Source organism: Peromyscus maniculatus, chromosome 4 (genome assembly GCF_049852395.1).
Source record: "Peromyscus maniculatus bairdii isolate BWxNUB_F1_BW_parent chromosome 4, HU_Pman_BW_mat_3.1, whole genome shotgun sequence".
In the NCBI taxonomy this organism is placed as follows: domain Eukaryota; kingdom Metazoa; phylum Chordata; class Mammalia; order Rodentia; family Cricetidae; genus Peromyscus; species Peromyscus maniculatus.
This window is the reverse complement of record NC_134855.1, coordinates 143,690,684-143,714,507: the sequence shown is the minus strand read 5'-3', so window position 1 is coordinate 143,714,507 and position 23,824 is coordinate 143,690,684. Positions and strand designations below refer to the sequence as shown.

Genomic DNA, 23,824 nt, shown 5'->3' with positions numbered 1-23,824 from the left:
TCACTCTGTGTCCAGACCCACTGTGTGTCTAGAAGAGAAACAAGTTCAGAGAGTTGCCAATCTCCACCCTGCTGCCCTTCCTCTTCTGGAGGAACAGCCCCCATGTACTCAGCTCAGCAGGGTGGCCAGAGGGAGTGGGGGCTGGGGAAAGAAACAGGTCATGCCCCCCATCCCCACACCTGCCACTCATTGCCTCTGGTTCCTCATCTCTCAAATGGGGATGATCTACTAACTCCTCTCATTGGTACTGTGGTCGTGAAAGTGCTTTTTCAAGGCATGGTCATCTGAGATCTTGCAAAGACGTAGGGGCACTGCCCCTGTCCTCAAAGGACAATCAGAGAAGGTAAGAATGGGGCCCTGGCCCCCACAAGATGAGACTGAGGGGTTGTGTTAGCAGAGGGAAGATGGGCGAGGCTGCAGCAGGAGAGGGCCCAAGGCCTAGTCTTGGGCATGTTGAATGGGCCTGGACAAAGGGGGCAGAGGCTAGATCGCTGGGGACAGACACACAGACACACACACACAGAGACACACAGGTGTGGAGAATAAGAGCGCCCGTGGTGGGTGGCAGGGTCCCACATCCCATGATAAAAAGCAGAAATTCCAACGGATTCCTGTTAGCCAGGCGGGAGCCGACACTGGTTTGCATGCTTGTTCCTTGGCAAGGTCAGATTAAAAGAAGGGGAAAAAAGACCAACTGATTGAAAACAGATTCCTGGGGAGGAAGTATTCCAGGCTGGCGTGAGACAACTGCCTGCAGCCTCTGGCCCCATCCCACCCATTCCCCAGCCCTGACGCAAGGCTGACTGGAGCAAGTCTTTCTTCCTGGCTTCATCTTCAAGCCAAGGACCCTGCTGGCAGGAGATGAAGCTTCTGCCATCCCTGCCTGGGTGCCAGAGCCTGCACTGAACTTCAAACATGGACAGTCAGACTACAGGCCCTTGGCCATGCTAACTGCTCCCATTGACCTTGACTTCTCACCTCAGAGGGATTGTTCCTGTTTCCCAGGTGAGCCACTGTGTTGAGAACCAGCTAGTTCACGGGGGGATCCTGGGGACTTGCTGGCCATCCAGGCTAGCTGAATGGGTGAGCTTCAGGGCCAGTGGATTTTCCTGAGCTTGGAGTGTAGACAGGGAGGCTTAGGGTAGGAAGGAAGAAGCAATGTGGGGCCAGTATGGTACAGGGACACTTGTCTGATGCTCAACTCAGATTTTATTTGGGGGGAGGGCTGTTTGTTACAGCAGCATGAATTAGCTTATCCTAACAGATACAAATCATGATAAACTAAGGTATTCTCTCTGTCTGTCTGTTTGTGTCTCTTTGTGTCTTTCTCTGCTTGTCTGTCTGTCTGTCTGTCTGTCTCTCTCTCTCTGTATGTGTTATATTGTGCTGTGTTGTATAGTGTGCGGGTACATATGCCCAGGTAAGGGTCAGAGGTCAGCATCAGGTGTCTTCCTCTCTCACACTCCATCTTGTGAGTCACGGTTTCTCATTGAACCCAAAGCTCAGCATTTGGATAGGCTAGCTGGGCAGAGAGCCCTTGGGATCTGCCTATCCCTGGCTTCTAATGCTCGGGTTGCAGGTGTGTGCCAACATACTCTGAGGATGGACTCCGGTACTCATGCTCGTCTGGCCAGAGCCTTCCCCTGCTGAGCCATCTCCCCAGCCGGATGGTGCATGTTCCGCGGAATGCTAAGGCTTACCACCTTCCTCTTAGGAGCATCATTTTCAAGTTTTTAGTCTTGGGGCCGGGGAGATGGCTTAGTGGGTGAGGTGATTGCCGCACAAGTGTGAGGCCCTGAGTTCAGATCCCCGAACCCCTGAAAAAAGCCAGGCATGGTGGCACCGACCTGAAACTCTAGCACCGGTGGGGGGAGGGGGGGAGGCAGCAGAGACAGGCAGCTCCAGATTCAGTGAGACCCTGTATCAGAAAAGGAGAGTAATAGAGAACGCCACCTGACGTCAGCCTCTGCTTCCACACCTGCTCCTGTGTGTGTGTGTGTGTGGGGGGAATAGATGCAGAGCGTAATCACATTTACTGTCTTAACTTTTGGGGGTTTTCTGTGTGTTAGAAATTGAACCCAGGACCTCACCCACAAGTTACAATGTGCTGTGTCTTTAACGGTACCCTAGCCCAGCTTTACTTTCAAAAGTGCAGTTCAGTGGCATTAAGTACATGGTGTGCAGTCCTCCTCCTCGTCCACTCCCAGAACTTTTCCTCCTACCAAAGTGAAACTTTGTATCCATCAAATAACAACTGTGCCCCTGTTCTCACCCTGAAACTTTGTATCCATCAAATAACAATGGTGCCCCTGTTCTCACCCAGGGCCTGGCAATTTCACTTTGAATTCCTGTGAATTGGACTATTTTAAATACTTCATTTAACTGGAATCATCCAATGTTTGGGTTGGTTTTTTTTTGTGTGTGTGTGTGACTGATTTATTTTACTTAGCAGAATGTTGTAGCATTAGTCATAATTTCCTTATTTTTCAAGACAGAATAATATTCCATTGTATGGATATACCACATTTCGGTTGTCCATTCATTGGTCATTGGACATTTAGGTAGCTTCTATGGTTTAGTTATTGTATATAGCTTTTAAAATATTTTTACTTTGTGTGTGTGGAGGGGAGATAGTGGCCAAGAAGCAGTAGAGTCCAGGCCTGTAGGTTTGGGCTCTCACTTGCTATGCAGCTTTGAGTAAGTGGCTTCCTGATCTGATGCCGGGTGCCCTCACCTACCTATCTGCTCTCAGCAGTGTGCCGAGGGCCAGCTGGGACCGCAGTGTGAAAGCTCTGGGCAGAGAAGCCACACAGGCGACTATTATTGTTATTGCTCAGTGGAGAGAGGCCAGTGGCTTCCCAGAGGCATGAGTCATTCCTGGTGGAATTCCAGGCACCAGGAGAGGCTGTTCTGGGCAACAGAATCCAGATTCCACACAGAGCAAGAGCCCTGACCCTGAGCCCTTGGGGAAGCCACATCCTCTCTCCTGGGCCACTGCTGCTGTGAAAAGTCTGTGAACGTCAGTCAGAAGCATCCATGTTCTTAGGAATAGAGCCCCTAGCCCCAGTGTCACACATAACTGTTAAGGAGGTTCAGAGAGGGTGATATACTTGTCCAGAGTTGCACAGCCAGAAGGACGGGATGAGGAACTTCAGACACACCAGTGCCTCTCTGCCTCCCACTTGGTACCAATCACCGTTGAGCAAGAAGAGTGAGTGGCCTGATGGCCCCAGGAGCAGGTTGGGCATCCTTTGTGTTTCAGGGACATTGGTCTGAGGACTGGTCGACTCACAGCCATGTGTTTGCCTTCCCACTTCTCGGTTCACATGGAGACTGCTCAAAACCACAGTAAAGCGATTAAGCCCTTCCCACGTCCGTGGCATAGAGCTGAGCTGTCACTCACATGTTCCAGGCTCACATGTCAGCTCTTCTGTGAGCCGGGAACCAGTGCTCTGCTGTTCAGAAGCCCTGGGTCCTTAGTTCAAAGACGTTTCCAAAGCTGTGAAAAGAGAGCAGGCAAAAGCTTTGATGGGAACCTGGGCAGGGGCCTGTGCAATGCATTCACAGAATGTGTGCCCTGTGCCTCCCCGGAGCTATAGCATCTCTGCAGAGCACAGCAAAGAGCCCTCTGTGCCCATTGTCCAGGTGGGACAACCGAGGCTTCATGCCATGCCAGCCAGAGTGGGCAGTGAGGACCAGGACCCACCATGTCAGGACTGGCTTTTGCCCAGTGCACATGATACAAAGAAGAGAACTCTGTGCCTAGAGTGTGCAGACCAGGCTAGACCAAATCTTGGAGATGCAGGCCAAGAGGGTAGGGTGATGGGATCTGAGTGCCACCCACTGCCCAGTGACAAAGCGCCCAGTGCTCAGAGCACCCTGGGGTGCACAACGGAAAGACGAAATGCTAAAGTTGCCCTCAAGACTCCTACACTTAATAATTAGGCCACAACCATTTGGAGCCTGAGTTCCTTTTTAATTTTTTTTATAACATTTAAATTTATTTATTTTGTGTTGTGATGTGGGCTCACACCATGGCACATGTGTGGAGGTTAGAAGCTGGTTTCCTTTCTTAATCGTTTGGGTTTCAGGAGTTGAAGACTTTCGTTAAGCTCGGTGGTGGGCACCTCTGGCCACCTCCAATTGCTCTGCAAATAAATTAACTTGGGGTTGGAGTGATAGCTCAGTGGTTAGGAGGGCTTGTTGTTCTTGATGAAGACCTGAGTTCAGTTCTTAGTAGTCATGTCCGGTGGCTCCCAACCACCTGTAACTCTAGCTCCAGGGGACCCAAGGTCCACTTCCAGCCTCTGTGGGCACCTATGTACATGTGTGCATATGCTCACACAGTCACACACAAGTAAATCTTAAAACATTTTATTTTTAGCTTATGTGTGCATGTGTGTATGTGTTCCTGTGTGAACAGGTGCACACACAGTTGGTTATATGTTTGCGCGTGCGTGCGTGCGTGCGTGCGTGCGTGCGTGCGTGCGTGCGTGTGTGTGTGTGTGTGTGTGTGTGTGCTAGAGGCCAACCCTGAGTGTCATTGCTCAGGAGTCATCTACTCTGGTTTCTGAGACAGGTCTCATTCAGATCTGAGACTTGCTGATTGGTTATATGCTGGCCTGTGGGTCACAGGGATCCTCCGGTCTCCACTCCCCAGCACTGAGATTATGGGGATGTACCACCTGCCTTTTAAAACTCAGATGCAGGAGAATAAACTAGCATCCTCATGCACAAGCAAGTACTTCACCGACTGAGCTACGTCCCCAGCCCCTGGGCCTGATTTCTGATGACCCATGGCTCCTTATTCAAATGGACAGTCTCAAGGAAACAACTCCCGCCGTAAAATTTCCTATTCAGCAAGGGAGTGAGACACCCACCTGGACCCTCAGATCTGGGCTTCTCACAATAAGTCACTTCTCCCTCCAGTTCCGCCCCCGCTCAGCCATGTGAGGCTCTCACTGGGACCTGGTCTACCCTCTTCTGCGGTGTATTTCAATAAATTCTCCTTCATCTTTCACGTCCCGGTAAAGTCTTTCACCTTCTGCATCACTGGCTTTTCCCTGTGCCATTTTCCAGAGCATGTTGGTGGCCTGTGTGGACAGAAACTCCCCACGCTGCCTCTCTTGGCCACTTGTTCCAGGGGGCTCCTTTAGGCCCCTGTGGATCGGTCTGTGAGGGCAAGGGCTACTTTCCTTCCTTCTGGAAATCCCCTCACACACCCGTCCTGAGGGCTTTCTTCTTCTCTCTCCTCACTCCTCTCTTGCTGAGGGAGTGCCCTTCCCAGAGCAGAAGGGAGCAGTGTCCACATGGACATCACTTACAAGCCTGACGCTTCTCTCTTGGTCAGATTTCCAGGTGACCAAGCTTTCACATCTCCGGGATAACAGTCTTTCTCATGACCAATCCACAGCTGGTTTCTATTTGTGAGTTCCCTTTTGATGTTGGTCCAGTCTGACCAACTGGACACTCTGGCGCCATGACCCAGGAAGCTCCAGAGTCAATCTGAGTTTCAGTTTCAGAAGCTGGAGGCCCTTCATTCTTAGTGGGATGCTCTAGCTCAGAGTGATGCTTAAGTCCCTTGCAGACAAATGGAAGGCCTCTCTCCTACTAGTAATACTTTTTGAGTTAAAGTTGCACCTTCATTGGTACCCACTGTGGTTTTCACACCCACTCTTCCTCCAACTCACCCTAAGGATGTGTTCCCTTCCGGCTGTTTTCTGTGCTGTGAGAACCTTATCCTTCTCTCCACCTCCCTTTCCCCGATGCTACCTATAACCACATCGAATGTCTGCCGACAGTGTGTGTATACAGTGTCGCGCTTAACTTTTGCTCTCTCTGCTGCCTCGTTCTGCCTCTCTGGGGATAGCACTGGGCCTCAGTTAAGGACTGCCAGCTTCTTTCTATGCCCTTCCTGAAGAGGCACATTCCTAGGAAAAGAAGTGAGATCTCACTTTCTCTCATGCTCATACTTCCTCTTATAAGGACTGTCAACAGTGACCCCTCAAAACCAATGTCCCCTTCTTGTAATGTCTTCCTCCTCAAGGCTAGAAAGTTACTCTGAAGAAAAACAAGACCACAAGGAAGACAAACAGCTGGACAATGGGCCTAGCCTTCTTCCTGGGGCTTTAAGAAAAGTTCTCAAGGCTATGGATGCCAAAAGCAAAGAAACAATCTGGAGGTGAACACCTCTATGTAGCTCTCTGGGAAAAATATGCACACTGTAAAAAACAAATAAGCATGAAGATTGTAAAAAAAAAAAAAAAAAAAAAGGTAAAAAACAAAATGAATTGTTTTGAGAGGAGGAATATAAGATAGGTAAAACAAGACTTTTTTCAAAATGGAATGGGAATGATGAGGTCCAAACCAGAAATGTTTGCCAAAGTTCAGACTTTAAGGCGGTATACCCACGGTAATCAGAGCTTTTAAACTAAGGTCAATACACTGATGTAGAACAAGTTTAGCTTCTGTTCCAAATAGTGAAGTTCTCCTAAGATCTGTCCCAGATAACACTAACAATAACTGAATTCAAGAACAAAGGTTTTTTTTATTACTTACTTTTATTTATTTAATTTTTTACTAAGTCTGTCCAACTTAGACACTGAAGTCTTTAAAACAAAATCAGTCATTTCAAAACATGTTTTCCCCTAAGCTTTGTCTAAATGTCACACAAAAAAATTAAAACTAAAATCTGTTATTTCATCTTCAAGATGGGTAAAACTGTCCTTCTGGGTATTCGCCTCCTAAGCTTGGAGAGGGCAAAAGAGATAACTAATCTTGTATTCCTTGTCCTCCGAGGTCAGCCAGGATGAAGGGGACAATGAGACCCCCTCTCAAGGGATCCTATGACTCTGAAAAAATTGGTTTGATCTCATAAAAATCTGTCGGCTTGGTCAGAAAGAGCATGGAGACCCCAGAGGTGAAACTAACAAGGCCCACATCCTGCAAGGTAGAGAATCAGTCAGAGGAAGAAATGTCCCCCAATTACACGGTCCTCAAGACCCTGATCCACCCTATCACACAAACAGAAGGAAAATTAAGCCCCTTAAGAGTAACCCTTGAGTGGGGCTGTGGTGGTGCACGCCTTTAATCCCAGCAGTCAGGAGGCAGGTGGATCTCTGAGTTGCAGGCTGGCCTAGTCTAGAGAGCAAGTTCCAGGTCTTGAAGAAAACAAAAACAAAAACAAAAAACAAAACAAGAACAACATCAAACAACAAAAAAAGTGTAACCCTTGAAGTATTTTTACTGATCTTAACAGTTTAATGAAAAAAGATCAACTCTTGACCATCCATCTGGCTCGAGACACTCAGCAGGAAATCAACACCAAACAAAATAGTATCAAGAAACAAAATTTCCCAGCTCCTCACCACAGCTCTCATCCTGCCCTGATTCAGCTGGGGACTCAGTGGTCCTTCAGATCTACAGTCATTCAGGTGACCGTATTTGGCCCCCTTTAGAGGGACCCAAGTACTAATCAGAGAAGTAACCCTATGGAAGCCTATACATAGCTTCAGATTTGGAATTACCCAGATGGAAGACGTCCTTTGCCACCCAGCCTCACCCTTACCCATGTCCCACCAAGCAGGTCCTTTCTCTACCATCATGAAAACCTTTTCAAGATGCCCTGTTCTTCTGTCAAAACTAATTTGTCTGGCTCTGAGTAAAGAGAAACCCAACTCTCTGCTTCATGAAAAATCTCCATCAGAGCAGGATCTGTCACACCCAACCTCAGGCTCGCTTACACAGCCTGCACATTGCCTCAAACATACCCCTTAACTCAGCTTAAGAGTCTCAGACTCCAGGGGACCCCCCAGCAGGGTGTCCCCCAGCACACGCTGAGTACACACTAACTGACCATATCTAAACCTACGTCCTGTCTTGATTCTCTCCTGCTTCACGGGGGTGGGGGGGGGGCTTCCAGGAAAGATGAAGCCCCCCACCATAGCACCACAGTTGTGTCTTCCTGCTCTCATCCTTGAGAGGTAGGGCTTATCCTTCAAGTCTGGTCCACTGCTCTGTTCTTCCTCTCACGGCTTGTATGTCCAGTCATTTTTCTGGAAAATATCTGGCATGGCCATGGTTGGCCTCCATTGTCTCCCTAGCAGGATTTCTTATTCTGCTCTGTATTTCTAGTCCCTGCCTTCTCCAAGGCTAGTCAAGTTGTTTCTTCCAGAATTCCTGGCAGGGACAATTCCTGGGCAACTTCTCCAGATGGACTTGGCCTCTCTTGGTTCCCATGGCCCCTTTCTTGCTGTTTTTCATCCTGCTTTATATTTTCAGCTCCTGCTTACCTAATCTTTCTGGTGTCATTGGTGTGGTTGGTGCCTTAGGTTTCTATTGCTATGATAAAACATCATGACCTAAAGCAAGTTGGGGAGGAAAGGGTTTATTTCCTTTTATAGCTTATAAGTCCATCACCAAGGGAAGCTCTGGCAGGAACTCAGAGTGGGAACCTGGAGGCAGGAACTGCAGCAGAAGTCCTGGAGGGATGCTGCTTACTGGTTTGCTCTGCATGGCTTGCTCAGCCTGCTTTCTTATACATCCAGGACCACCAGCTCAGAGGTGGCACCACTCATAATTGGCTGGGCCCTCCCATGTCAGTCATCAATCAAGAAATACCCTACAGACTTTCCTAGAGGTCAGTCCTATGGAGGCATTTTCTTGATTAAGACTTCTTCTTCCTAGATGACCCTAGCTTGTGTCAAGTTGACATGAAAACTAGCCAACGTAATTGTTATCTTCCAGACAACATGATATTAAGGTCCAGATTATACTGTCTCAGGCCATTGCCATCAGAGATATCAACCATTACCATCTGCCATGGCTATTACTGGTTGTGAACTTGACTCCGTCTGGAATTAAGTGAAACCCAAGTAGCTGGATATGCCTGTGAAGGATTGTTTTTTCTTCATTACATCACTGGAGGTGGGAGAATCTTCTCTAAATCCAAATCTTTTGAGGTCTGACTTTTCATCTTTTTGTTGTTGTTGTTTGTCTGTGTTTGTTTTTCAAGACAGGGTTTCTCCATGTAACTCTGGCTGTCCTGGAGCTAGCTTTGAAGACCAGGGTGGCGTTGAACTCAGAGATCCTGCCGCCTCTGCCTCCCAGTACTGGGATTAAAGGTGTGCGCCACCAGAGCCCAGTGTGGAATATCCATCTTAAATCTGGGCCACACCTTCTGCTGGCAGCCTGTGTACAGGACATGGAAGAAGGCAGCGCTTGCCCTCTGCCTGCTTGCTCTCACTCTGACTTCACTGGCATAGAGCCTGCTTCTTCAGAGTTGGAGTATACTGAAGACCAGCTGAGACATCCAGCTGCGTGGACTGAACAACTACTGGATTCTCAGACTTGCCATGGGGAGACAGCCACGGTTGGGCTAGCTGGACCACACCCTATAAGCCATTTTAATGACCCCTCCCCTTTTATATAGATAGATTCATTCTACCACCCATGTTCCTTTAGAGAATCCCGACTAATACGCAGAGTTATCAACCACGGCCATCACCATCTCAGAGAGGTCAACCGTTACCATCACTGAAGGCCTCTCCATCTCCAAGTGGTGGTCCCATGATCCGGCCTTCCACTTCTTGCAGTAGCCATTCCCTCCCATCTCTGGCACGCTTCTGGAGAATTCTATACCTTACTGTCTGTAGTAGTTAATTTTCTAGTTGCTGTGTTAAAATACCGGCAGAAACGCCTTAAGGAAGAACCTGTTTATTTTGGCTCACAGCTTGGAGGTACAGTCCGTCATGGTGAGGAATTCACAGTGGGCTGGAACCTGAGTTAGCTGGTCACTTTGTGCCCATAGTCAGGAAGCAGGGACAGATGGATTCGTTTTTTCTAATGCATTCTGGAACCTCACCCCATGAAATGGAGCCACCCACATTTAGGGTGGGTCTTCTCACTTTAATTAACCTAATCCAGATAACCCCTTTGTGTATAAGCCCAGAAGCATCTCTCTTGAATGATTCCAGATCCTGTGAAGTTGAAAATCAATATCAATCATCACAACGCCACCCTAACGTATCATTCTTAAAGCTGGAACTGTCCATCCCCCAGGGCACCTTTCCCACAGGCTCATGACTGTCTCATGATGCAAAATCTGTATTGTCCAATGTCAGAATCCCGACAGTCTTTCAAAGTTCCAGCACTGATTGTCCAAAAGTATAAATTCAGAGTCTTTGAGTTTAAAAAAAAAAGTCATGAACTTCAAAGACACAGTACAGAGGACCAGGGTTTCTCTTCAATGGTTCTTAGCTCTTAAATAATGACTGGTTTTCAAACCTGCCCTGTCTGTAACATTAAGCTTGCTCCCACCCTTTCTTGCCAAAGGGCTTATTTTTCATGTCTTTGGGCTCCATTTGATTTCTTAAAGTTTAGTATTTACTCATGTATGTCTATAAGGACCTTTAGGAGCCAGAAGAGACACCAGTCAGATCCCCTGCAATTACAGAAAGTTATGAGCTGCCTGTTGTAGGTGCTGAGAATTGAACCCGGGGCCTCTGGAGAAGCAGGAAGGACTCTTAACCACTGAGCCATCATTCTGTCCCCCAATTACATTTATTTAGGAGGGCAGAGAACAGTCTGTAGGAGTTGGGTCTGTCCTTCCACTATGTGGGTCCTGGGGATTGAAATCTGGTTGTCAGCTTAGACACCCCCCCCCCCCCCCGCCATGTCATCCACCCTTTGTTCCATCTTTTCCCCCCTCTGACTCTGGCCAGGCTGAGAGCATTCATCAGTATTCATGCACAGCCTGAGTTCTCTCCTGTCTGGAAACTTCCTTCACCAAACAAATAAGCCCACGACTCCTGTATTCAGCCTCACTCAAGTTTTCAGGACAGGAGCAGAATCCAGCCAGATTCTCTGCTCGAATGTAGCAAGAATGACCCAGTTCCTTGTGGAGTCCCAGTACCCCTCTGTCCAGTCAGCGTTAACTGTCGAGTTTTCTGTGGTGATTTGAACAGGTATAGCCCCCATGGATTATTGTGTTTGAATGCTTGGCCCATAGCGGGTGGGACTATTAGGAGGTGTGGCTTTGTTGGAGTAGGTGTGGACTTGGAGGAAGTGTGTCACCGTGGGGGCGGGCTTTGAGGTCTCATATATGCTCAAGCTAGGCCTACTGTAGCACACAGACTCTTTCTGCTGCCTGCTGGTCAAGATGTAGAACTCTCAGCCCACCACCGTGTCCTGCCATGATGATAAACGGACTAAACCTGTAACTGTAAGCTAGCCCTGGTTAAAAGTTTTCCTTTTTAAGAGTTGCTGTGGTCACGGTGTCTCTTCACAGCAGTAGAAACTCTAACGAGCATTGACACAAGCTAAATCATCTGAAAAAGAGGTCTCAGCTGAGCAGGTGTCTTTATCAGGTTTGTCTATGGACAAGCCTATAAAGGACTGTCTTAATTGAAGTAGGAGAGCTCAGCCCACTGCGAACAGAACAGTTTCCTGGGTGGCTGGTCCTGGGCTGTACAAGTATGAATCTGTGTGTGAGCCAGAGATCCAGCCAGAAGAATAGCAATCCTCCATGGTTTCTGCTTCAAGTTCCTGCCTTGTTTGAGTTCCTGCCTTGACTTCCCTCAGTGATGGACTGCGACCTGGAAATATAAGTTGAAATAAACCCTTTTCTTCCCCAAGTTGATTTTGGTCAGAAGGTTTCATCACTTCAGTAAGAAGGAAAACTGCAGCGCCCTTTCAAGTCAGGTCTCTACTGTCTGCATTTCTCCAGCATTCTGGTCTTCCAAACTCTCACCAGAATGGCCCATTAAGCTCTGCTTGTAGCATTCAAGAGATTTTTCTACAAATTCTACAAACCTACAAATTCTTCCACATTTCTCCTGAGAACTGCACAGTCCTCTGAACCATGGAACTTCATCACATTTAATACCCCGCTCCTGGTACTAAATTCCTCTTTGTTACTTTTCTAGTTATAGTGACCACAATACCCAACAAAAGCGACTGAAGGAAGGGAAGGTTGACTTTGGCTTCATGTGAGGGTGCTGTCCCTCAGGGTGTACCTGGATGCCCTGGGAACAGGAGCTTGAGATGGCTGGACACATTGCGTGCATTGTCAGGAAGCAGAGAGAGATGAGTGCTGGCATTCACTTAACATTCTGCTTTTTACGTAGTCCAGTACCCCACCCCAAAGAACGGTGCTGCCCACAGTTAGGTGTGTCCTCCCGCTTCAGTTAACCTACTCTAGACAATCCCTTACAGACATGCCCAGATGCATCTCTCTGTTGTGATTCTAAGCCCTGTGAAGCTGTTACTCAATATTAACCGTCACACTGTCCATGATCCTATGGCAGATTAGCAATGCTAATTAGGGTCCCATCACCCCAACTCAGCTCTGAGGCAGCTCCAGAAGAAAGATGATCTTTGCTACTTGTCAATGATTTGATCTTGCTGATCTGTCAAGGGGGAAATATAGAGACAAAGGTCAAAAATAAAGAAAAATTCCCATGCTTCAACAACCAGGCTGCAACCCTCTGGAGCTGGGTCCACAGTGTCTTACACAGACACCTGGAGCCTAACCCCAGTGGCCCCAGTGCCTTACCCCAATGGCCAGACTCAGGGAAACAACTCATAAAATTCACTGTTTAACAACTTAGCGACCCACCATCCTCCTGTGGCTCTAACATCGGTTTACTGAGGAGTGCTGCAGTGATCAGGCTAAGCCAGGGTTTGGACCCCACTTCTAGCAGAACCCTACTATGTGCCAGCATCATGTCCGGTATTTCTGGAGTATCCTGCTGGAGGCAGCAGCCCCGCCTGGGAGAGGTCATATCAGCGATTACTGCCGCCCTGTTGTCTCTGTCTTTTCTCCTTCTCTCTCTCTCTCTCCCCTTCTCTTTTCTTTCTTTTTATTCCTAAAAAAAAATCAAACATACAGAAAGCATTTGCTGTTTATCCATCATTTCAGTTCCACAGCTGTTGACATTCTCCTCGATTTGTTCTGTTTCTTTAGTGCCAACATTTTCTAAAGAAAATCACAATCATCCCAAGATTTCCTTTTAGAAGACTTGAAGGTGGAGAGTTGAGTCTGTTTTTACTCCCTGGCAGCTGGTGGGCTTTCAATAAGCGATCACTGAATGGAAAGATCTCCCGGCTCTCCATGACAACCGTGTGCAGTAGGTGTGGTCCGGAAAGGAAACAGAAGCACAGGAAAAGAACCCAGCTAGAAGGTGATGAGGCTGCCTGCCCTGGGGCTCTCTCTAGGTCCAGTTCCTGCACGCTCTTGGTCTGCTTGTCCTATCTAGACACCAGCTGCTGGGGGCACCTGAGGGAAGATGGGGACTCAGAGCTGTCAGGAGCAGGTCACACCTCTGGGAACCCGAGTGCTCTTACTGAAGCCTGCGCCCTTCTTCCCTGCCCTGGGGTGGAGGCAGAAATGCTCCATCCCAGACGAGTGACCTTTGGGGTTTGTTATGAATAGAGATTCTTTCTGGGGAATGTGATGGCTGATGGCGGGAGCCTGCGTCCCCAGACTTAACACCCAGGAATGTGGACAGGCATTTCCAGCCTCTACCCTAGAGGCCAGAAACTGGCTCTTGAAACAGTCCTGGTTCTGTGCAGCTCTCACAGACATTAAGCTACTGGGGAGGAGGCCTGGCGCCATCCATCCTCAGCTGGGAGGCAGACGTGCAGGGTAGAGTAGGCTTTAACACCAAAGAGAGCTAAGATCTGCCTTTGCCTTCCCAGCTATGTGACTGGACAGGCACCAGCCTGGGCAAGCCACTGTTTTCACATCATCAAAGAAGAGACGGTTGTCAACATGGTTTTGCACCAGGTCTGGCAGGGGAAGGCTAACCAGACACCTAGAATAACCTTCATTTTTGTAGTGCTGCAGGGCACCGCGTGTTAGGCAAGTGCTCTGTCCTGAAGCCCCAACTCCAACACCTATGTTTTCTATTGGCTGCTTTTCTGCAGTAGGCAGGACCCACTTCCTAGCCACGGTCCCTCTTGGATTCCCCAGGGCATCCCTCCACCTCTTCTTCACCCATGCAGCCACACTCTCTTGTTCCCTGTTCCCTGTTAGAGTATATAATTGCTCCACTCTCCTGTACCTTCCAAGGTCTGTATCTCCTCTGTCCTAATGCCATGTGAACAGTGACAGTGAACAGCTAGCTGCCCGAGTAAAGTGCTTTCCACGAGAGCAGGAGGATCTGAAGTGATCCCCCACCCGAAGCTGGGTGTGGTGTTGAGTAATTGTAATCCAAGTACTGGGGAGGCAGGGACAGGCCGATCTCTGGGGCTTGCCTGCAAGCCAGCCTAGTGTACATGGCCAGTTCCAGGCCAGTGAGAGAATCTGTCTCAGAAAGCAAAGTAGATGGTGGCTGAAGAATAACACCAGAAACTGACCTCTGACACTCACCCACCCACCCCTCAAAAAGCCCCACATACAACCAGTTGATGAGTGTTTGTCATGTGTCAGGCACTGTGTTGGTCTCTTCTAATTTTTATGATGGTCCTGTGAAGTCTAAATGGTAGGCATGCACATTTTGAGGAAACTGAGGCATATAACTGTTAAGTAACTCATCCAAAGATGCACTTTGAGGAAAGGCTAACATTTAGAGTAGATTCAAGACGGTATCAACCTCCAAAACCACGAGTGGGGAGCCCAGAACACTCTTCCTCTTCCACATCCAACAGGCTCTCTCCACTAGAGAACACACAGGTGGCTCCAGGCAGGGACCCCAGTACCCAATACAAGGATTGGCCGTCCTCAGTTAATCAGGTCACAGGGAATCTGATGACACAGAGACAGGGGAGAAGCATCTCTGGATAGAACCAGCTACTTCTGAGTAGAGGTGATGTTTGCCTTTAAGTGTTGATAGTAACATTACTGGGGATGATCCTGACTCCTGTTTGCAGAGCAATCCTGGATAAATCCTGTATTTCCTCTGTATAAATCCTGGAACACTGTGCTGCGGAGACAAGCCAGTTCAGGTCTGCATGGATCCTCACAGTAGCCCCTTCCTCATCAACATATATGTATGCAAAGGATGCAGCACTTGGGGGTTGACAAGATGTCTGGGTACCAGGCCACGTTTTCATTCCAGCACTGGTGGGTCCAAGATATGGACCCTGACTCATGATCAGCTTCCTGGTGAAGGGGGTGAATGGGGCTGCTGAGGGCCTGTGGGTGCCCGATCCTGGTCCCTGCCTCCTGTGCCTTCTCTTACTGATAGCACCCAACCATCGTAGGTAGGAGCTGGGACTCAGTGGGGGGGAGGTCCACTTCCGGCTCCAGCAGGCTCCAACCTCACATGGTACACATCGATTTTGATGAAGTGGGACATGAAGTGAAGGATTTTGACTTAGGGAGGTGGGCTTTCACCAGGAGCTATGCTAAGCATCTTTATTTGCACCAACTTAGTTTTTCTCCCTGTTCCCTGTTTGTAATTCACTTTCCACCCAGGCCATGAGTGGTCCTGTGTCTTGCCACATGCAGGCTCTACTCAGGATTCTCCACATACCTCAGCCCTGCCTACCAGTGTTAGTCGCTTCACAAAGTTAGCCTTTCCACAAGTGGGGGTTCCCTACTGTCTTAGTTAGGGTTACTATTGCTGTGAAGAGACATCGTAACCACAGCAACTCTTATAAGGAAACATTTAATTAGGGCTGGCTTACAGTTCAGAGGTTTAGTTCATTGTCATCATGGCAGGAAGCATGACAGCATGCAGATAAGGTGCTGAGTTCTATATCCAGATCTGCAAGGAGCAGGAAGAGAGAGTGACGCTGGGCCTGGCTTGAGTATTTGAAACCTCAACCCCCCCCCCCAGTGACACACTTCCTCCAAAAAGCTACTCCAACAAGGCCACACCTCCTAATAGTGCCACTCCCTATGAGGCTATGAGGGACATTTCCATTCAAACCACCACACCTTCTTCCTGTCTGAATGGCAGGCAGTTGGACCTAGAAGGTGCTTGCAGGCTGTCTTTCCCCTCAGTGTTGGAGGTGGACCCCAGGTCCTTATATTGCCAGGCAAGTGTCTCACTACTGAGCCATGTTCCCCAACCCCTGCAAGTCCTAACCATCTTTAAAGAGGCAGTGAGCCTGGAGAGTGGGTGCAGAGACCCAGGGTTCACCTTGTGAGGGTCAAATCCCAGTCCAGCCTCCTACCTTTGTGACCCTGCTGGAGAAACCATTTCACTCTAGGACACTTCAGTTCCTCCTTCAGCAAAATGAGCATCACAGTGACGTCACTTCCAGGATGATGTTGGGATGACTTTCATGCAGAGCTCTCTGAGGATGCAATGGTTTCCCCACCCACTCTGTGTGTGTTGTGTGTGCACATATGTGTGTACATATGTATGGAGGCCAGAGGTTGACATTGTATCGTCCTTTATCACTCTGCTTTATTTCTTGAGACATGGTCTCTCACTGAATCTGGAGCTCACTGATTTGACTGGCTGAGCAGCAAGCCCCAGGGACCCTCCTGTCTCTTTATCCCCAGTGCTGGGACTATCCATGCATGTCACCATGCCCAGCTTTTACATAGGTGCTGGGGATCCAAACTCATGTCATCATGGTTGGAGTAGCAAGAACTTGACTGACTGAGCCGTCTTCCAGGCTCATGGATGCAGTTGTTTCTGCCGGATCCCCACCCTTCCTGCTGCAGGGATGAAGACCTAGGTTTGTGATGGGGGTGATGCCCAGGGTACCCCCATCTCTAGCCTATACCTCCTGGGGTGCCTTGGGTAGTGCAAGGTGTCTGAGCCCCTGGGCAGCACATCCTCAGCCTTCTTGAGGGAAAGAAGACCCCATGGAGGAAAAGGAGTGGGCAGGAAGTCCCCAGGGCTCCATGCCACCAGTACCACCAGCTCCAGAGAAAACATACCATTACTGGAAGCCCAGATAGGCAGAGGCGGTGGAAGTGGCCATGTCATAGGAAACCACACGAGGCCAGCCAAACCATGTGGGGCTGGCTCACTGGGATGTTTACGGACATGCTGGCCCTGAGGTCGCCCAGCTGCTGGGCTGGGATCCCCTGGGTACCCGTAGGGCCCCAAGTGCCAGCTTGGCAGGAACCATCCGAAGCCACAGCTGAGTCCTGTTTACCTCATGGCCAGCCAAGTGAGTGGACAGGGGGACAGCAATCTTTCACACCATCCCTGAGCATCCTGCTGCAATGGTTGAGCAGGGGCTGGGCCCTTTCTAAGCACCCCTGGGGAAGTGACATTCCCTCAGGAGACACACACACAGAGGACACTCTGATTCTGGTTATGCCTCTACCGACTAACTCTGTAAGGTTAATGCAACTTTTCAGTGCCTCAGTTTCCTCATCTCTGGAGTGGGGACCGTGGCAACAGTACATACAATTTATGGGGATGTTGACATAATGAAATGATTTAATATTTAAAGTTGCTCAGAACCACCCGTGGTTCATACCAAATACCCTAAGTCTTTGCTGTAGAGATAGGACGTCGGTATTCAGACCTGAAATTATGGAGGAGCTGAAGTATGAGTGTCAGTCACACTTAGATCCTGTCTGGGGACTGAGGGGTGTGCTTTAAGGACCCTTCCCCAGTCACAACAGCAGTTCACTGGGGTACCATTTGCCTCGTCAGTCTTTGTAGGAACAGGAAAGGACTGGCCTCCCTGGGTCCACTCATTGCTCTTGGGGGGCCTTGTCTGGATCAGCCCACATCCATGTTTTCCGTCCGGCTGTGGAACGAGCAGATAGGCACATGGCACTTCTGAGCCCTGAGCATGCTGTAGGCCCAGAGCCTTCTAGTCAGGGGCTTCCCTCAACCTCCATACCTGAGGAGAGGTCAGTTGTTACTTGCTGTGGTAGATTGAATGTAATTGGCCCCCATAAGCTCATGAGGAGTGGCACTATTAGGAGGTGTGGCTTTGTTGGAGTAGGTGTGACCTTGCTGAAGAAGTTGTGTCACTGTGGGGGTGGGCTTTGAGGTCTCTCTTGCTCAAGCTTCGCTCAGTGTGATATTCAGTCCTTTCCTGTTGCCTTCTGATCAAGATGTAGCCAGCACCATGTCTGCCTGCACGCCGCCATGCTCCTGCCATGATGATAACAGACTAAACCTCTGAAACTGTAAGCCACCACCTCAACTGAATGTTTTCCTTTGTAAGAGTTGCCGTGGTCATGGTGTCTCTTCACAGCAGTGGAAACCCTAAGACACTGCATAAGGCAATCAGGAGAGGGCACACTCATCATTGCTAACTTTCTTGCAATGCACATCTCTGCACACAGACCCCTGCAGCCACTTTCTCCAGGGGGTCGGTGGCAGTCCAACTGAGATCTGACTGTCTGTCTCTGGGCTGCTTGCATATGTCCTGGGAGAAGCTATCTCCTAACCTCCCTGCCTCTAAGGACCCACAGGGCTGGACCCAGCTACCCTGGGTGTCCCCAGCACGGGGCTGGGCAGTGTCAGAGTTAGGAGTGATTAGCAGGAGTGAACACTGGTTGTGTAGCTTCCAACTCTGGACCTGTCTGCTCTCCTCAGTGAGGAGGGTATGGGACTCTCAGATTTAGAAGAGCTTCTCCAGGCTAGGAGGTAGCTTAGTTGGTAGCATGCTTGTCTAGCATACATAAAGTCCTGGTTCAGTTCCCAGCATCCAATAAACTGGGTGAGATAGCTCACACCTAAAATCCCAGCACTTGGCAGGAGGATCAGAAGTTCAAGATCATCCTCATCGACAAAGCAGCTTGAGACCAACCTAGGTTTTGTGAGATTGTCTCAGAAAAAAAAAGACACACTCCCCAATAGAGTCTTAGGGGACGCCTCCCCCTGCTACATCTCAAGCCATTTTTCTTGAGCATATTTTAAACACAGGGGTTTTCAAGGGGGCTATTTCTGAGTGGAGGGTCTGCTGTCTGGAGAGCTACCCTGGAGGCAGCTATGAGCAGAGAGAATGGGTTCCCATCTCCCACCCGGGGACCCTGAGGCCCAATCTGATGACTGGAACAGTGATTCAGCTCATTCTTGGCATGTCGGCCATCCCATGACTGGGGCCCTCAGTGATGGCTCCAATCCAAACCTCCTTCCCCTCAGCTAAAGCTCCTCTGGTACAGCAGAGACGAGAACAATTAGCTCCAGGCCAGGCTACATGTTCACATGGTCCTCAGTTTGCTGACCACATATGACTCAGAAGTTAGTAGGGTCCCAGGAGGGTAAAAGGTCAACCTGTGATGTCATCATTGGGGACTGGGCCTCATAGAGTTACCTGACGTCACTCTGGCAGGCCTGGGAGTGGGGTTCTGATAACCTGCCTCTGACAGCTTCTCTCTCTCTCCAAGCAGCCCTGCGGTGTGCCCAAGGTTTTGGCATCATTCCTACCAACGTGCGTCCAGTTGACATTGTCCTGCTCAGCTGCAGCTCCCCTGAGCCTCAGCCCCCCGTCATGGCGCCACACAGACTCAATCCCACCACCTCTAGGCCTCTACTCCCTCCTGCCCCTGCTCAAATCACTCAGACGACACCCACACTTGCTTCCAAATTCAGTGTCACATCCCGGCTTAGGTCTCCCTCTCTTTCTCTCTCCCCCTCTGCATTCTCTACTTACTGTGTGGAGATCGTCTCTGCTGGCCTCTGTTCCCAGACTCCTTGAGCTCACTGTGGACAGGGACATGCTTTTCATTCTTCGACACTGAGGCATGGTCTATACAGCCTGGGTTTGTGGAATGGGTACATGGGTGATGGATGAATAGATAGATAGATGGGTTGGTTGATGGATGAGTGTACAAACAGATGGACAGATGAGTCAGACACAGACATGAGTGGAAGGATGGACAGATGGACAGGTGTGCTGGACAGATAGTGGCACTTACAGGGACCCTTAGGGAGAAGTGAGTCCTTGGAGGGGGGATCTTCTGACCAAGGCAGGGGCTCTCAAATGGGGTAGGAATAACCTAGCTTGGTATTGCCTCCTGGTTTGGTGCCTGGTCAACTGGTCACAACTCAACAAAGTACCCTGGATTCTGAGTTACACTGTGGGTCTCTAGATGACTGAGACCCTCCCTCCAAGCATCTCTCTGGGTCAGAGCTGCCTCCAGAAATAAGTGATTTCCAGGTCTATAAAACAGATCTCTGGGACCAGGGAGGCCTGGAAAATAAAAGGTTATGTCTCACCCATTTCACAGATAAGGAAACTGAACCTGAACAAAGTCAGAGAATTTGCCCAAAGGTTCATAGCAATAGAGCTGAGATTAGAGCCTGGCTTCCTCAGGTCCCTGGTTCACCCAGACACCTACATCCTGGGATCTGTGGCCTTCCCTGGCATGCTGTTCTGAGAGTAAGCCCTCATACCGATTTCCAAAGCCCTGTCATGTGCCATCATAACCCTCAGCTCACCAGCAGCTACACACTTGGCACCATTCCTATGCCGTCCCCTAGTTCTGAAGGCCCTACCTCACACTGGCTTACAGCCACATGCTATGACAGGTCATATGTGTGTGCTGTGATCACCACATTCCAGCCCTCCTGTGGGAGCATGTCATTTCCCACGCGCCCTTTGACAGCTCAGACTTCAGCCCAGTGGTGAACTGTCCAGTCCACAGCTGTCCCCAGGGACCTGTCACACAGCACCTGGGATTTCAGGGCCAGAAGCCGACATCGGAATTCCTGCCCAGCCTACAAAACATGCGGAAGCTGAAGCCACAGAGGGACCCTGGGGGCTGGATGTTTGTAGTCAGCCAAGCAGGTGGCCATTCCCCCAACCTGTTCCTCCTGCCACAGCAGAGTCAGGGCTATGGGAGGAATCCACTTTGGAGATGCAACCTCCAGTTTGGGGGTGGGAGCCCACCCCCCTTCTATGATGCACATAACATTGCTAAAGATGCAGAATGAGTCGGCATCTAAGGGCCAAATAGAGGATGGCCATATGCAACAGGAGATGCTGTGAATAAACCAACAAGCCAGAGATCAAATGAACTCATCAGAACAAGACAAAATTAATAGCAGACGCACACTGAGCAGGCTGACAGGAGGCACAATGGAGAGAAGGGGCTGGGACGTGTCTCAAGGGCAGAGCACTTATTACCCAGGTTTCCCAAGGTCCTGGGTTCCATCCCCAGCACGCCCCACCAAGTAAAACAAAACACACAGCAAAATGGTGGCGATAATCTGGACCTAGAGATTAAGTCATTTAAAGGCCACTGTGAACCAGTGATACATTTACACATCTGAAAACCTAAAACTTGGGGGGAACCGGGCAATTCTCAGGAAGGTATAAGGCATCAAAAGAGGAGCCTGGAGTGATGACTCAGTGGATAGTGTATGCAAGCTTGAGGACTCAGATTTGAATCCCCCAGACTCGTATAAATATGCTGGGTCTGGCAGCACACAGCTATAATGCCAGCACTGGAAGGCAGAGGCAGGGGGATCCCAGGGGCTCAGTGGGCAGCCAGCCTAGCCAAATCAGTGACTCCAGCTTCTGAGAGAGACCCTGTCTCAAAAAAATGAGGTTCAGAGCCACAAAGGAGGAAACTCAACATTGCCCTCTGGCCTCCTCACCTGTACCCAGAGTGTACACATTCACTCTCATGCACATGGACACAGAAACACTAAGATGTCCAAAGATTGGCCCAAGAACAAGTGGAGAATTTAAAGTTGAGGAGTCATATTTCCAGATCTGGAGGGGCCGTCATGACCCTCCCAGTCTCAAATCATCAGCCCTGGGGGCTCTGGTGGCAAAGCTGTGCTGACCCGCAGGAAACAATTCTTCTGTTGTACAGGTCGCAAGGGGAGATGGGAAGGGGCGGGGAAGCTACCAGAGAAGCTATTTGATAAACGACCAACATTAATTACAAAAGCTAGAGAAACCCATAAAGGAATGTTACAGGCCCATTTCATTTATGAGCACAGATGGAGACACTAAGTAAAACACTGGCTGAATCCAGAAAAATAACCACATTCTCTCACTATCAGGAAGTTTATCCCAGAGAAAACATCAACAATAGAGAACTGGCCAGCATATCTGCCTCAGAGGATCAAGGGAGGAAAAAAACAGTCCAGTGTTCATGAAGCCTGGAGCAGACACAGCTCTAGGACAAGGTCCATAGTCTTCATGGAAAAGAATTACTTTCATCTCATGGAGCTTTTCATTCCCCCAAGCTGCATCTATGTCCGGAAGGGCCAGGAAAAGGCAAGAGCAGCAGATGCCCCTGCTGTGGTCTGAGGCCTGTGCCAGACAGCCAGGCTTGGAAGGAGAGACTGGAAGGGATGCTGTTCCTGGAGGGAGACAAGGCTAGACAAACCAACAGACAGAATATTAAATGGGATTCATCAAGGTTTCCAGGTGCCTGGTCACCAGACCACAGCAACAGCAAGATGCCATTTTCACACCAGCAGTGACTAACCAAGAACACTCAGACTCATGTCAGTTCAAATAGGAGGGTCTATGAGGGCTATATAAATACTAAAAAAGAGTGGTTACACGTCATCATATATATGTATATGCACATTACTCCCTTAATTGTGTAAATTAAATCTATAAGGAGCATCCAGGACACATATGTAGCTCTAGGGTCAGGGTCTGTCTATGTAACCCAAGCTAACCTTAAACTCGATAGCCTCCTGCCTCAGCCTTGTAAGTGCTGGTGTGTGCTCCCCCCCTGCCTGGCTCCGGTCTCCTTTTTCAAAGTTTTATTTTATCTCCCCCCTGTACATAGATCTATCCTCAAGGCACCCTCATGGTCCAAGGTAGCTGCTGAACTCCATCATCACATCTTTGATGAGAAGCAGGAGGAAGAAAGGAGTGTTGAGACTAAGGGAAAGTCCTTCCTTTTGGGGACCAGTCTCGGAATTTGCACCCAATGCCTTCTGCAGATATCACAGCAGGAAGCTAGCCACATGGCCTTGCCTCGCTGCCAAGCTGGGCATGCCTCTGTCTTAAACTCAGCTCTTGGTGATGGTAGCAGGAAAAAAAAAAAAAAAAAAAAAAAAAAAGATAGTTATTGGCGTGGGCACCATGCGGGTCTGTCGGAGGCCCAGAGAGGGCATGGAGTTTCCATGCAGCCACAGAGCAAATGAACCACCAAGGCAGGGTGTCAAGCTTGGCCCAGGGTTGACTGCACACCTTGGCATGCCCATCATGAAGTCCAGCTGCTTCTCACTCCAAGCCGGCCTGATTCAGGGCCTGCGCCCCCTTCCTCTGCCCCCACTACGTAACCGAATGACTGTGATGTACCTTTCCAGTCTCCCTGGTGTCATGCTTGCACATAGCATAGCTTAGACCCGGTAAGCGTAAGAAGGACCAGGGAGGGCGCTCCAGACAGCAAGTGCCCACGCTGGCCACCCCACTTCTTCTGCAGGCCCTGACTGGGGCGGGCCTCGTGATCCTCTTTTCCAGAGATGGCTTTTAACGCTCACAGTGACAGGCATAGCCTGCATGTGACCCGGAGGGAGCATGTGGACTCCATGCTTGTTTGTTTTCTTATGAGATAGGGTCTTGCTTTGTAGTCCAGGCTAGCCCTCTGTGTTCTAGGCTCACCGGTATGTTCCACTATAACTGGCAGAGGTGTTGGGAGCCACAGCCTCTTCTCCAAGCACCTCAACCTGTGTTCGTTCTTTCTTTCTTTCTTCCTTCCTTCCTTCCTTCCTTCCTTCCTTCCTTCCTTCCTTCCTTCCTCCCTCCCTCCCTCCCTCCCTCCCTCCCTCCCTCCCTCCCTCTCTCTCTCTCTCTCTCTCTCTCTCTCTCTCTCTCTCTCTCTCTTTTCTTCCAAGCAGTGTCTCATGTAGCCATTCCAGACTCAAACTCACTACGTAGCCAAGGACAGCCTTGAACGTCTGATCCTCCAGCTCCACCTCCCAAGGGCTGGGATTAAAGGCATGCACTACCACATCCAGTTCATTATGCAATG

At 49.4% G+C, this 23,824-nt stretch overlaps 1 protein-coding gene across 2 annotated transcripts in view; it reads left to right on the top strand.

The window, feature by feature from the left end:
- Positions 1-789: 789 nt before the first annotated feature.
- The window catches only part of Ccn5 (cellular communication network factor 5), a 33,976-nt gene continuing 10,941 nt past the window's right edge, over positions 790-23,824 (top strand). The window contains exons 1-2 of one of the 2 annotated variants that reach the window (XM_076571194.1): positions 790-1,005; positions 12,965-13,181. The gene's annotated coding sequence lies outside the window, so the exon portion shown is untranslated. The remainder of the gene's footprint in view (positions 1,006-12,964; positions 13,182-23,824) is intronic. The other variant, XM_015999182.3, reaches the window with a different exon arrangement.